Source organism: Grampus griseus (assembly GCF_964374135.1).
Source record: "Grampus griseus genome assembly, chromosome: 11".
NCBI lineage: Eukaryota > Metazoa > Chordata > Mammalia > Artiodactyla > Delphinidae > Grampus > Grampus griseus.
In genome coordinates this window covers 71961634-71977416 of record NC_139005.1, presented here as the reverse complement: position 1 = coordinate 71977416, position 15783 = coordinate 71961634, and the positions used below count along the sequence as shown (strand labels likewise).

The 15783-nt window shown below is 39.6% G+C and overlaps 1 pseudogene across 1 annotated transcript; it reads left to right on the top strand.

Moving 5' to 3' along the window:
• The first annotated feature begins 11807 nt into the window (after window positions 1-11807).
• Window positions 11808-12586, top strand: LOC309829207 (large ribosomal subunit protein uL30-like; annotated as a pseudogene). The gene has a single exon. The product of its transcript is annotated as a large ribosomal subunit protein uL30-like (transcript).
• Window positions 12587-15783: the final 3197 nt, after the last annotated feature.

Here is a 15783-nt window from a genome sequence, read left to right as displayed (position 1 = left end):
TCACTGGTCCCTTTTGTAGGGAACCTTCAGACTAAGCAAATACCCCTGTTATGTGCTTTAAAATCCTTCATAGCATTTATCACAATCGTAATTTTATATTTACGTGTACAACTATTTGACTAATGTCTGTCTCCTCAACTAGACTGAAAGCTCCAAAAGATGCGGGATTCTGCTGATATTTCCATAAATGTTTCCCCAATGCTGAGCACTGGGCCTGGCACATAGTAGGTTCTCATAGGTCTTTGGTACAAGAGTGATGAACAAATATGAATGTACATAAAAATCCTAAGGAGAGAGACAAGGCAGGGCTGCTGGTAAGTACTTCAACATTATTTAAAGAGTCTACCTTTGATATAAGACAGACCTGAGGACCAGTCTTCACTCTGCCATGTGCCAGCTATGTAATCTTGGGCAAGATTCTTAACTTTCAAGGGGTTCCCTTTCCTCATCTGTAGAATGGCCATACCACTCTAGGGAAGTACAGTGTCTACCATACAGAGTTGTTATGGGATTAAAGAGAAAATGCATGCATAGGTCTTACTACAATGCTTGGGCCAAAGCAAATGCCCTATAAATGTTCATTATGATGCAATGATAATGACCTTCCTCCTGTTAACAAAACTCCCTAGAGGTCCCCAGTCTTCTCAGTGGCTAATTTCAACCATGCAATCCTTAAGTGATCTATTATGCATTTCCCATCCCATCTTTACTCACAGCAAGGAGACTGCGATGCCTTGGATATCTCCTGCACAAACTGGTCAGAGTTTGCTCTACCCCTTGCCTACTCTTGCTGTCTGTCACTGCTTCGACCTGCTCAGCGTGCCTGGTATTTTTTTCTGCTGCTAACACCAAGGCATGCACCTCTATGCACATTCAGCAATTGCCAGGGCCTTTGCCAGAACTACTCTGTCATCTTCAGTGCCACCCCTGCCACTTCCTTTCCTCAGAAGGGTTGGGCTCCCTCTTTCCTTTACTGCAGTTGGCAGAATAGAAAAAGGAATGAAGCCTGACCCCCTCGGAGCGAGATGAGCGATCTGTGAGGCACAGCTTTTCTAATGCGTCCTTTGTCCTTTGTGCTTTGAGGTTTCCTCTCTCCAGGGCATGCCTCGGAGGGCCCAGGCAAGTAACATCACGATCTTCCCGGAGATCCTAGATGGCGGCTCTGTCTCCCTACATCAGTGAGGTTGGGGGCAGTGAGAGTGACAGGAAGGAGTGTCAACCCTAGGAAACTTGGAGCAACTATTGTGCAAGCTCTCTTTCACCTCTAGGACATGCACCTTTTTTCTCTCCCCCCAACCCCTAGGCCAACTTTCTCTCATGAAGAAAATCCTTCTTCCTCTTACAAAGTAGTCTTGCCCTGGTCCAAGGGCATTTGCAGGTCAGCCAGGGCCATTCAGAGGGGCCCTGAGCAGTTTTAAAGTCCTAGGATGCCCCCACTTTATACAATAAGTTTTATGTTATGTTTTTTATTTTCACACTAAGGAACATTTGGTTCATCCCTTCCCTTGACACCTTATCCACGACACTCTCCTTTCCATTTATTTGGTGAGGGTTTTTTTGCTTTGTTTTGTTTTTTGCAGTAGCAATGGGAGTGGGTAAGGCAGGTAGATTATATGCTCTTTTGCTTCTCTGAAGTGGCCTTGAAAAAGTTTGAAAATCACAATTTGAGGAACACATCAGGGAGGAAAATTCACTTTTGCCAGACCTCCTGTGAGGAATGAATAGCAATAGAAATAGTCAAATGATCAGTGTTCTACCTAAATTTTGTTAATCTTTTCCCAAGGTAAAGTGCGTACAATTATTTTTTACAGGATGCTTTGCTGATTTTTCTTTCAAGGACAAAAGATTTGTAGTCTGAGCAGCTGGATCACTTCCTCCCACTATTTTGTCCTTGGAGACATTTGGCCCATTAAAAGGAGCCCACGGATTCCATTTCAACAGATGCATCTCACATTTATTCAGGATATAAGTGATAGGGTGACTCATTGTGCTGCTAATACAATTACAGTCTTTGTTGTTTTAGAATCATATCTTGATTCCATATAGGCAAAGAGATTTATCATTATACTCTGTTGTAAAGAAAGACTAAAAGGACAATATATGTGTAACATTGTCAGAGAAACTGGAATGTTCCTACTTGAGAGTAAAATGAACAGTTTGTCATTTGATTCACAGCCTTAGGTGAATGCACATAGAATGTGGGCTTTCTGAAATTCAGTATAAAGCCAGGGACTCCTGGGTTTGTAACACTGAAAAACCTATAATGAGGTGCTCTGGGTAGCTGGTTGTTGAGAAATAAAAAAGAGAGAAAGAACTCTTATTCACTTTCTTATATGTTTTGTACAAATTCTATCTCTACGTGAGTAAAATGCAAGTACTGGTAAGTACAGTATTTGAATTTTACATTTGATCGCTTTTGGACAAACATGTACATACATTTAAATTCTCCAAAGCAAATTCTTGAAAAAGCTTTATTATTAAGGCAATTCTGTTTCTCCTTCAACAATGTCTGTCCCTTCCCTTTCTTTCTTCTACTACTTTTAGCTCCCAGTTTCTGTAGGGGTTCTTGAGGCAGCAGGAAGAGTGAATACAGCTGCCTACTCTTCCTCAAACTACTTTCCTGGGGCCAAAAGTTTCATTCAGGAAGTGAAAGAAACAAGGTACCTACCTGACCGGGGGGGTGGGGTGGGGGTGGGGGGGGATGGGGTGGGGGGAGGGGGGTCTTGTCACTGATAAGCAGGAAAAACATCCTTGTGAGTTTTCTCTAAGGTCTGAATTTAGAAGTAATTTAAGCAGATGAGAATTTGAATCTCAGCTCTGCTATTTACCAGTTGGGTGACCCAAAGCAGATTATCCTCTTAGTGAGAAGTAGTTTGCATAACATGGCATCACAGTTCTACTCTCCTTAGAGGATCATCAAAGGATTCTGAATGATGTCACACTGACTGGTGCATACTTAGTACACAGTAAATGTTAGCTATTCTTTTTCTTTTAATCATTATACTCTCAGGACTAACTGGTAGCCAAATGCATGAGAGTTATGGACTATTTGGAAGCCAGCTCCAGTTAACCGAGTAAGAAAAGAGGTGGAATATAGTTTTTGACATACGACCTGTTATTTGATCTCTGGTGGGCTAGTTAACCTCAAATCCGAGGAACTATATACCAATCATAGGACTGGGTTTTGATTAAGGTTATATTAACCATGATTTGATTCAACAATGAACAGACAATAAGAGCATGTCATAGGTTAAAGGAATTAGGAAGAAGTAAGAGAATCCTTGACTTAAGATAGGCAAAATGTTGATATTTTGTGCTCAAGAGGCAGTGTTGTATAACAGAAAGCCATATGCTTTGGAACTAGAGAGATGGGTTCAGATTCCAACTCTAAGAGGTACCAGTTGTGTAAATTTAAGGAAAATGTTTCCTTTTTTTTTTTTTCCTGTAATATGTGGATAAGCATACTTACTTTGGAGTATCAAAAAGATTGAATGGATAGCTCATTTTAAAGTACTTACTAATACCATGCTAGGCATATAGTAATTTCTCAAAAAGTGTTAGTGCTTTTTTTTCTCCCTGTTCTCACCTCTTTAATGATGCATAACGCTATGATTTGACACCAACTCTAAATTTAGCTCATACTCTGTCCTAAAGAGCGTTTTCTCTGCTGGCTCATGATCTGATTTGCTCATTGCCTGAGAAGCCCTCTCTCCTCGCTGGCTTTGTCTGCTCAAGCCTGACACAGCCCATCTTAACTAAGTGTTAGAAGAAGTCAGATTTTTGTCTCAGATGAATTTCTAATCGATGACATATAATCCTACCTAGAATTGCATTGGTTGGGGAATGTCTCTTCAGCTACACCATGTAGGTGAACCTTTACGTATATATTACCTGTAACAGCCACTTGGGATTTATTCTTTTTTTTGAAAGTAGGTAAAGCATAAATCATGAATTAATAAAATACTCTGACAATGAAGCTGCTTCTGCATCTGACTAAGGGGGATTAATTCTCCATAGCCATGACTGAAAGAAATCAGATTATAGTGTCAACAAAATAGTAAACTGTGGTTGTTTCTTTCTTTCCCTCTCAGTTTGATGTTCTGGTGATTTTGTATTACAATCCACAGTCCTGGTGCCTGCTTTTAAAATGAAGTTTTATCAGTACACAGCTGCACTCATTCATTGATGTATTGTCCATAGATGCCTTCAGGCTACAAGGTAGAGGTGAGTAGTTGCACAGAGAATAAACCATGTGTGGCCCCCAAAGCTGGAAGTATTTACTGTCTGGCCTTTTACAAGAAAAGTTTGCTGACACTTGTAAAGAATTAGAAAACTATTTATGTGTTAACCTATGCTTGGGCTCTCTTTAGATGGAACCTGGGGCATAGGGTGAATGGTTTCTAGAACAGGACACAGTAGGTCTGTAACAAATGGCAATTGAATTAAATATCTACAAAGCATTAGTGTTGAAAAAATGTTAGTAGCAATTCTTAGCATAATGGCATTAATTGGTTCTCACTGAACACAGAAGAGTGATCTCTATTGTTAAAGAAAGGTTTGGCATCATTGAAAATGGACACTCTCATGAATCCAGTTGAGGCGAAGGAAGGGTGAAAACTACATAACTAGAGGTCGCTGAGCTCCACCCAACTGTCTGGTGAATTCCCATGGTGTCAGGCCACTGTGAAGCCTTGCTCATGAACGGAAGGCCATTTTTAAATTTTTCCTGCTAGTAAACGTTCAACACGAAGCCTTCCTGCCTTTTCTCTATCCAAACATCTCACTTTCCCCAGGATCAGCGTGACTCTGTCCAGTCCCTCTCACAATGCTGTGGCAAAGAAATGGAAAAACTATTCAAGTTGAAAAATTACACCAACTGGTAAAATGTAGCTGGCTCAGTACAGTTAAAATGTCACGCATTTGTAGCTTCATTGAACGACTTTACTTATCCAGAAGGAGCTCCAACTTCTGGTCTAATGGGGCTTTGGTGGCTAACTCTATCCAGCCAGAGCTGTATGTTGACTCTTTGTGTTCAGTTGACCCTCTCCCAAGCCTGGGAGTGTGGGAACCGGTACCTGGGCAGAGCTGAGCCTAGACCACACACTCATTTCACAGAGCCCATTAAACGGTTATCATATGATGCTATGTTACTCCTCCTGTTGACCTTGCCCTGAATGGCTGTGTGTCGAATTACTAATTATCCCTGCAGCTTTGCTAAGTAAATGCCAGTTAATTTCCACCTCCACTTTTGGAAGCCACACTGCTCAGACAGAGCCACTGCAATAACCTCAGGAGCTAGCCGTTTCTTGTAAGGCAGTGGGATGCCATCTACCACCACTGTAACCGTTACCACCAAGAAATGTTTTCTTAAGTACACAACAATAGCTAAAGACCAGAAAAAAAAAAAGAAAGAAAGAAAAGAAAAAGAAAAAGCCTTGCATTCACTATTCAGCTCTGGACCGTTCTCATGCTTCAGTTTCATGCCTGGTCAACACTGGACACTTGCCTGTGCTGTATGGAAATAACAAGTCACCATCTGGGGGTTTCATCATCTTACTCAGAGGCAGGCATGTCTCTAAGGATTATGCTTTGCCTACTTGGCACGGAAATCCTGCTTTAGCTTCAGTGATTAGCAAATGTAGGGACTGATTTCCCTCAGTCTAGACCCCAAAGACTGGCCCAGACAGACACAGGAATTCCCATGAAAACCCTCTAGGCTGCAGGCCATGATTTACCTTCTGTTGTAATTTTCTTGCTAGGATATTGCTAGTAAGGTTTTGCAAATCTTTCAGTTTAAATTGACCCATTAATCTGGGATTACAAAGTGTTAAAATCACGCTCATATTTGAAGAAGATAACTCAGGAGCACTGTAGGTCACACAGGAGTGGGCAGTGGGCGTGGGCTGGAAGAACAGTTAGGAGGCCGATGATCATTTTTTTGATTTAAGCATTATTTTCTATGTTAAAATTATTTGTAGCCGTCAGAAAATAATGGACTACGTGGATCTCTCACATATGGCTAAATTCAAAGGGCTTTGATTTTAAAAGAAGAACCCAGGTTTAATTGATTCTTTCGTCAATCAACACTAAAATCAAGGCAAGGGTCTTAACCTAAGTAGTGTTTGTTGTTTTATTGGGTGGTTTTTTTTGGTGAATTTCCTAGTTGGCTTTCGAATTACTGACATGTAGTTACCTACACCAAGAAATAAACAAAAAGATGCTTATTTTTATGAATACAAAGGGCAGTATTACTTTATTCATTTCTTCTTTAAACATTTATTGGGCTTCTGCCACATACCTGGCACTGTGCTAGGTGCTGGAAATACAACGAGAAAAATTACATTCTGTTCCTCCCTCATGAGGTGATAGTACCTCCTGAGACATGATCAATTAGAATTAATGTGTGTAAATTCACACATTAAGCAACTAAAAACATAATAACTTTACAAATGACTGTTTAGTGACACTATTTCCTCTACATTAAGACACCAATTTTTTCTAGTTTATTACAACTCAGCAAAGCTTTTTTTTTTTCTATCAATGTCTTTTAATTAGGAAGATAACTCTACTTTTTGGAGAAAACTTTGGAATACTTTTCTGTTTGGAAATACATTTCCCATCATTAGTTTTTATTTCAAAACTCTTCTTTTATGATTGAAGTTATACTTTCTCCCAACCTATCTTTCTGGCCTTATCTTTCATTATTCCCCCTTCCTGCTCAATGCTCTAGTCAAACCAGGCAGCTTCTCTTCTACTAAGATGCCTGACCTTTTCCCATCTCCCTATCTTTGCTCACCATGTCTTCTTTGCCTGAAATGCCCTTCCTCCACCTACCAACATCTCCACCTGCCTAATCCTACTCAGTTCCAAGAGCCGGCCTCTATGCCATCTCCTTTATGAAGATGTGCCTGCAGAAGAGGGAGTTAAGGTTTCTGTTCTCCTCTGAACAATTAGAGCACTTTTTACTTCTCAGCAATAATGCAGGGCCAATAACATATGTGTATATTTCTCTTCTTTTCTATTGGCGTGTCAGCTTACAGAAAGCAGGAATAATACCTTACTCTTATTACATTGCTTATAAAAACTTTTAATTTATTTATATATTGTAATAGGTAATTATAATTACATGTAATATAATTCTACTACATGTGATTATAATAATATATACTTATCATATTAATATAATATATAATTATACAATTACAATTATATTTTTATTTGTAATAAATAAGTTTTATTACCTCAGTTATCCATGAAGACATGGCACCAATATTTCTTGAGAACTTCCTATGTGTCAAGTTCCACGCAAGGCTCTGGAGATATAGATACCCTTACTCCCCATCTTACTGGTGGGCATTAAATACATGGATGCTATAAATATGGTATTTGTGTGATACCAAGTTAATGCTCAAATACTCTTCAGATTTGGCCCAATTCTTGACCTGTGTTGGAGGTGAGGTCCCAGAGGCCATGGGAATGAATATTTTTTAGGGGTTTACACTCTCTGACAGTGCTTGTTTTCAGTGGTATCTGACTCTTTATATACCTTGCATCATGAAAATTTGGTTAGGTCAACACTGGATCACCAGGAGAGAAGAGTTGGGCAACTCTTCAAACTAGCAGCTGCAATTTGCAATCAGGCCCAGGGGTGTAGCTTCTGCTACTGTCCAGGCTGCCTAACTGCCTTTTCCAGTCATGCAGTAGAGTGGCAAAGCTGGAAAAGTATAGGCTGCTTTGGTGTTAGACTTGCCTTTAGTATAGACACAGCTTCACCCATAACTAGAGGGAAAGCTTTGGGGGGGGGGGTGCCTACTTCATCTGTAAAATAAGATAGTAATACCCTCCTCAGTGAAGATAAGTAAAATATGTAAACTCTAGTGTCCATAACTATGTCCATAAATTATGTATGGTCTGTAGGCCAAATCTGACCTGCTGCTTGTTTTACAAATAAAGTTTTGTTGGAATACAGGGACACCAAGTTATTATGTATTTTCTATGTGTCTGCGTAACATAGGCAGCACTGAATAGTCACAACCAAGACGGTATGGCTCATGAAGCCTAAAATATTTACTATCTGGCCTTTTCTAGACAAAGTTTGCTGATCCCTGGACTAGAACACAGCCCTGCACCTGGAAGATAGTCAATAAATATTAATTGTCATAATTATTCTCTTTTTCACCAGACCTAATCTGGGTGAGTGGAAAAGAAAGGCTGGAGAAGAGTTGGCAGGAGAGGGACTAGGGTGGCTAATCTTCTCTTTCCACTTATTGGAAATTCAAATTGGAATTGAACCTGAGTCTGGGACTGAAACTTAATAGAGACCTGAAGAAGTAAAATTTCTTTCTTTTTTTTTTTTTTCCCTTATTGAAAACTGTCCAAAACTTTTTCTGGACAGTTTTCTGGTCCCCAAACTTTTTCTTCCCTCTTGGAAAGCACTATATGTCACTGTTGAAGTTCACAGTTTGTTCTTAATAATGGTTATCATTCGTAGAGATCATGAAAATCTTCCATCAGAGCATAGCACTGCCATTCCAGGCAGTTTTTGCCTGTGTTGGTATTGATTTCAATTAAAACAAGTTATCTGAATCACTGGGCTTCCTGTTGGCTGCACTCATTGCCCAGTGATGCAAATGGAAAGCCTGTTTCAAACCTATGATATCTGGTTACTTACAACAAGGCCCAGGCAGCTGGGGTATAAACAAACCTCAAGCACCAATCAGTGTAGAAGGAAATGATCTTCATTTGCCCTACATGATGTCATCCATCTTGAGCCTGACAATTTTCTAACAATTATTGACTGTGAGGCCAGGCAAATCTTACAAATTCATCTTATTCCTTATCAGGGCAGGTAGTCAAGCGTATCCCAAAACATTTGATTTGGTTCAATTCCTTGTGTAGATATCCTTTCCTTCTCTCTCTCTCTCTCTCTCTCTTTTTTTCCCCTCCATTATGTCAATCTCTGTGGGAGGAGTTTGTGTGTTTGCACAAAGCATAGCATGATGGTGTTCTGTGTCTGTGTGTTTATTCTGCGGGTGAGCATTTGAAAGCCTTTTCTCTTCTACTTGTTAGCTTACAAATAGCCTAACCCAGTGATCAGACACCTTCATTTCACATAATGATTCAGCAATTTGTGTCAGAACGGTTCTTTATAATAGCAAAACAGACCATCATTTCCGAAGATACATGGCACATGAGGCCAAATGTATAGAACATGTTGTAATTTGTGCTTCTGTAAATTCACATATTTGAATCACTGCCTTTAAGGCTTGTGTACTAGATCAAGTCACCTAGCTAGAAAGTGAGCCTAAGTCACTGTGGAACAGACTGACTGTTTTTTCCCCAAATTGCCTTCTTTCGGACACGTAGCTAGACGATATTTCCTAGCCTCCTTTGCAGTTAGGTGCAGCCTTGTGTCAGAGTTGTGGTCACTGAATGAGGTAGAAGGGATATACACCTTTTTCAGGCCTAGGCCATAAAATCCTCTGAAATGCAATCCTCTAATCTCTTTACTGATCTTACAGCTGAATAGAGAGGACTCCAAGGACATACAGGAGGGAGACATGGCGAGATGGAAGGGGCCTGGGTTCCTGAATGTGAATGTGGAGCAGATCTTCTAGCCCCACCCTTGCCATCACCAGCCCATATTGCACTGTGATGAGATCTTTTGTGCCACTCTTACCATCACCCCACACTGGACTGTGATGAGAACAAGCAAACGTTTATTGTAAGTCACTGAGTTTTGGGGTTGTCTGTGATAACAGTGAGTCTAGCCTGATGAATGTACTGGCTGTCATTCTTCTGTGTAGCATTGTTAATTTTCAGTCATCATCTTCACAAATGCAATCACTTTCATGACATTACATTTTGCTGTATTGTATGAAATAGATGATATGCTAATAAAGGTGTTTAGAAATGTGAAGATGTGTGGGCATATTCATTGAAAATAAAAAGGCTCTTATGTAGTTTTTCCTCCACAACATTCCTGTGCTGGAGCTAACTTGTTCAATGTCAAAGTAACAATAGGGCTTGATGTCTTAGTTTCATCTTATAAGCAGAACTCTTTTTTGTAGAAATACCTGTTTTCCTTGGGTGGGTCCATTACTCTATATTAATTGAGCCAACTGTATATGAAATATCGAGCCTAATTATTGGGCAGAAAATGGCAAATTATTTTGTCTTTGTTGGGCTGAACATTTATTTGTATCTTAGAGGGAAGTGAGTATGGCATTAAGGAGGAAAGGATGAGGAAGTAATTTTGCAGGTGAGGAATCTGCAAAAGGTTTAGTGTTACTCTGTGATTTTCCTCTGCCACTGGCTAGCCTGATCCAGGTGAGGCTGCAGTTTTAGGCTTGATCACAGAGTGAGAATTTTGCAGAGCATAGTGTCAGACCTAGGATGGACACACACATGAGCAAGAAGCAAATCGCTATTGTTAAAACCAGGAAGATGTTGGGAACATTTGTTTCTGCTACTTATCCCGAGCTGACTGATGCTTGGGGGCTCAGAGACTTTAGCTAACTTAACCTAAGACCACAGACTAATAAATTGTGGAGCCAGGATTTGAATCCAGGAAGCCTAATTCCAGAACCTATGCATATAACCACTCTTGTGTAGGAGGAAGAATTTCTTGGACTTTGTGTGTAGAATAGACTGGAATAGGGAGAGGCTAGAGACAAGAATCCTATTTAGGAAGACTCTAAATATGAAGTTATGGGAATCTGGAAGAGGGTGCATATTTAGGGACTCTGATTTACATAGAGTAGCTGCTTCACAAACAACACTTGAAAAGGTGAATGAGTGAGCTTTTTTCACTACAGGTGCCAGTAAGTGCTGCTGTCACCACCACTTTCTGGGTAGTCATTTTTTTTTTACTGTACTTCTTTGCTTTGCCCACACATCATTGTTGGCAGAGTCACTGAGTCACAGCTTCCCTGAGGATGATCGCCGCCCCCCACCAACGGCTCAGTCTGCACTCTCCAAACAGATGGAAGGCACCCTGCCCTTTTGCTAGATCCTCAGTCAGCACTGTCACAGCTCTTTATTGCCTTTTCCCATCCTTTCCTTTGCGGGTTCAGCGCTGTTAACTGAAACTTAATTCACTCTTCCTTCATGTTACTTATAACGTCCCAGCAGAAAGTCTCTTCTCTGATAAGTCCTCTTGCCCTTTCTCTCACCCTTTCTTTTGCATTTGGTGCTAAGGACGGCATAGGGGGTTACTGAAAGATAAAAAGAGTCTCTCTTCAGTTTCACAAATGCAATTCTTTTCTGATTTGGTAATATTTAGAACCTGGGAACATTAGCCTACATTCCCAGTCTGTGCTCCCCGCTGCCTAAATCCTCATGCTAGAAAAGCAGTCAGCAAACTTAAAACCCACGATTGCTCTAAGTAGGTCTAAGCAAGTCCCATATTTCATCGGCAGTTGGAAATGGAGAACAAAGGAAGGAAAGGAAAAGTGGTAGGACAAAGGGAATGGGGTGAAGAAGAAAGAGGAAAGTGTGGAGAAAGCTTGCTTGTACTGAAAGCATGCATTCTTATCTTCAAGATGTTCACTTAATGCCATTTTTTTTTTCTTATGTGGTAGGAGCTGATGTCACTTTCTGGGGATAAAATGGTAGGATATCTTTGAAAGTAATTTTTACAGGAATGAACAATTTTGTAAAATTTCTGACACAGGCTTGTATAACCAAGATGAATTTTTTTTAAAAAGGATGGTTTAATGTGAAAAATCTATTTCTGGTAGGTATTATGCCTCTCATAACGTGGTCATCTTTTAAATGACAGTAATTAAAGTGCAGTGGGGCTGCGCATGAGCGGTAGCCAGCAGCATTGGAAAGATGGGAAAAGAAGAGCAAAAAAAAAAAAAAACGATCACTTTGGTTCCAGAAAACCTCCTAAAAAGAGGAAGGCGTATCAGGCCCTCAAAGCCACCCAAGAGAGGCAGGCACTTTTGCAAGAAAAGGAGCAGAGGAAATGAAAAGAGCTCCAGTTTAAGTGACTAGAATGGTTCCTAAATGATTCCTGGCAGCAACTACATGATGACAGGGTGCACCTTAGATGGTTAGAAGGGAAACCCCATGGCTTGAAAGTGCCAGATAAACCTTTCTTGGCCTTTGTTGTAGGCATCCAAAGGATTAATGTGGTGAGTTTACTGGTGCAGAGTACCATTGCAAGACTTTGCCTAAGTAAGATTTTCAGTGGTATCTTGTAAGTAAACCCTCATACCATAAAAACGCTTTGGTATAGCGGACTCTTATGTGGCCTGGGGAATCTGCAAATCTGAAGTCTGTTCGGGAACTCAGTTTGAAACACGGACAAGCCAAGGTCAAGAATAAAATCACCCCTCTAACAGACAACACAGTGATTGAGGAGCACCTGGGGAAGTTTGGTGTCATTTGCTTGGAAGACTTCATTCATGAAATTGCCTTCCCAGGGAAGAATTTTCAGGCGATCTCAGGGTTCTTGTGCCCTTTCCAACTCTCAGTGGCCCATCACGCTACCAAGAATAGGGTGGGCTTCCTCAAGCAAGTGAGCTCACCTGGTTATGGAGGCAAACACATCAATTGGCTCATTCAGCCGCTGAACTAAACTTGGAATCTGAAAGTACAAGTGCATTGCAAGAATGTTTTTGTTTTATGTAATTGTTACCCAATATCTTCAAAGAAGGTTATTTTCTGCTATATCTTCAGAAACTGGAGGGGAAGTGTCAGGGAAAAGATGGCGATGTTCACAGCAGGCACTTTTCATCCCACCCCAGTTCCAAGGAAAAGTTCCTGTGTATTTTCCACATTAGCCACCATGCACCTCTGAAACCAGCAAAGGACTCATGCCATGGAGGAGGGAGTCCTGTTTTGTCATATCTTCTTTCCTGGGCTTTAATGTTGGTGAATGAATACCCAAGCATGAATACAAGACAGCAGTGGACCAAGCCCAGGGGCATACTTGAACGTGGGGATTCCTATGGCCTTGTTTTGGGAAGAACTTGAAATACAATTAGAAAGAAGTGCACACACATATAAAAATTATGACAATTAACCTGGAACAAATATTCAGGAAGGCTGAAGTGAAGTCTATGAAATCATGAATAGTGTAGCTTCATAATAAACAATAGCTCAGTTTCATAGATATTTATTTAGTTTATGGATTTCAACTCATGGACTAAGCCCTGAGAATACAGAGATAAAAGAGACACAGTCCTGCAGTGAACTGGGGACTCATACAGTAATTCATGTAGAACAGAGGTAGTGGTAGGCTTCCTAAATGATGTGAAGGAGTAGTAAGTCTTGAGTGAGTAGATCTTCAGAAGAAAACATTGCAGTCAGAAGAAAGGAAGGGCCTCTGAGAACTATGAGAATTGATAGAGCTTAAAACATGAAGCAGAGAGTGATGGGCAATGAGAGTTGAGAAGTAAGAACACCTTGCTACTTTTACATGGCAATTAGGACATTTAAAGATTATATTATTCCATGGAAAGGCTCACGTTCCAGTGGTGCTGGGAAAACTGAATAACTACATGTAAAAGAATGAAATTAGAACATTATCTAATACCATATACAAAAGTAAACTCAATATGGATTAAAGACCTAAATGTAAGACTGGATACTATAAAGCTCTTTGAGGAAAACATAGGCAGGTACCTCTTTGATATAAATTGCAGCAATATTTTTTTGGATCTGCTCCTAGAGTAATGAAAATAAAATCAGAAATAAACAAATGGTACCTAATTAAATTTAAAAGCTTTTACACAGCAAAGGAAACCAAAAACTAAACAAAAAGACAACCTACAGAATGGGAGAAAATATTTGCAAATGATGCAACTGATAAGTGATTTATTTCCAAAATATACAAACAGCTCATACAGCTCAATATAAAAAAAAAAAACCCAATCAAAAAATGGGCAAAAGACCTAAATAGGTATTTTTCCAAAGAAGATATATAGATGGTCAACAGGCACGTGAAAAGATGCTCAACATCACTAATTAGTGGAGAAATGCAAATCAAAACCACGATGAGCTATCACTTTACACTGGTCAGAATGGCCATCATCAAAAAGTCTACAAGTAATAAATGCTGGAGAAGGTGTGGAGGAAAGGGAACCCTCCTACACCGTTGGTGGGAATGTAAATTAGTGCAGCCACTATGGAGAACAGTACAAAGGTTCCTTAAAAAACTAAAAATAGAGTTACCATATGATTCAGCAATCCCATTTCTGGGCATATATCCGGAGAAAACTCTAACCCGAAAAGATACACGCACCGCAATGATCATAGCAGCACTATTTACAATAGCCAAGACATGGAAGCAATTTAAATGTCCACAAATAGATGAATGGGTAAAGAAGATGTGTATATTCCAATATACAATGGAATATTACTCATAAAAAGGAGTGAAATAATGCTATTTGCAGCAACATGGATGGACCTAGAGATTATCACACCAAGTGAAGTAAGTCAGACAGAGAAAGACAAAATCAGATAAGATCACTTATATGTGGAATATAAAAGAATGATACAAATGAACTCATTTACAAAACAGAAATAGACTCACAGACATAGAAAACAAACTTATGGTCACCAAAGGGGAAAGGGGGGGAGGGAGAAATTTAGAATTTGGAATTAACAGATACACACTACTATATATAAAATAGATAAACAACAAGAACCTACTGTATAGCACAGGGAACTATATTTAGTATTTTGTAATAACCTGAGATGGAAAAGAAGCTGAGAGAGAATAGATACATATATGTATAACTGAATCACTTTTCTGTACACCTGAAACAGTGTAATTCAACTATACGTCAATTTAAAAAATTTTTAAATGAATAAGATCAATAAAAAAATCATATTTCAGATAAAACCCTAGAAGATTAATAATAAATTATCTGCATGTTATAGCACATGTTTGATGCCATTCTCAGCATATGGTTATTTCCTATATTCTTACATGTAAATGGTGTGAGTCTTGCTCATTTAAATACTTAACTATGTGTGCAGTATTTGTACGTCAGAAAACACAAGAGATGTATCAGAGTAGTATATACTTAAGTATTAAATACAGGGCACAAAAACAGCTTCTTATGAATTCAAAGGAAGGAGAAAACCTTTGTAGGTTGAGTGACACCCTGTGGTTTGTCTTCCTCTTTTCACTCCTTTCCCTCTCTTCCCTTTCTTTCTTTCCCTCCACAATTAAGTACTGGTCTCTGTGTGCCAGGATGTATGCCAAGAACTGGGAATATAGTGGTTAGCAGAAATAGATGGCTATTAAACAATTCTCCCCCAAACATAATTATAATAATCATGTGTTCTCAAGAAAGCATACACCATAAAAGGGCATAAACAAGGCTGAATGCCACAAAGGAAATCTTCCTGAAGAGTTTGTTAAACTCACACCTGAAGCATAATGAGAAGACAGAACGGATTCCTGAAGGAGGAGTAGGTGTAGACAGATGGTCAGGAGCAGGGGAGGACATGTGAGCCTCACGAAATGAAGTGACGAAAGACAAGGACAGGAGAACTCCCAACGGACAGCTCAGAGGATTCATCTGATCCATAATGAGAGCATCAGTTGCTACACTATTCCTTCTTCAGTTCATCTATATGAAAACCTTTTCTGACACCATTAAAATCCATCCTTTCTTCATATCCTACTTTTTATTTGAGTGGTTTCTGTAGGACTTACAGGCTTTCTATTTTTTCTTTTCTCATGCTCCTTTATCAGGTAATTAATTTAGACCACACTCATTTAGAACTTATTTCGACACAATTTAGTTCAAAAAAGATTGC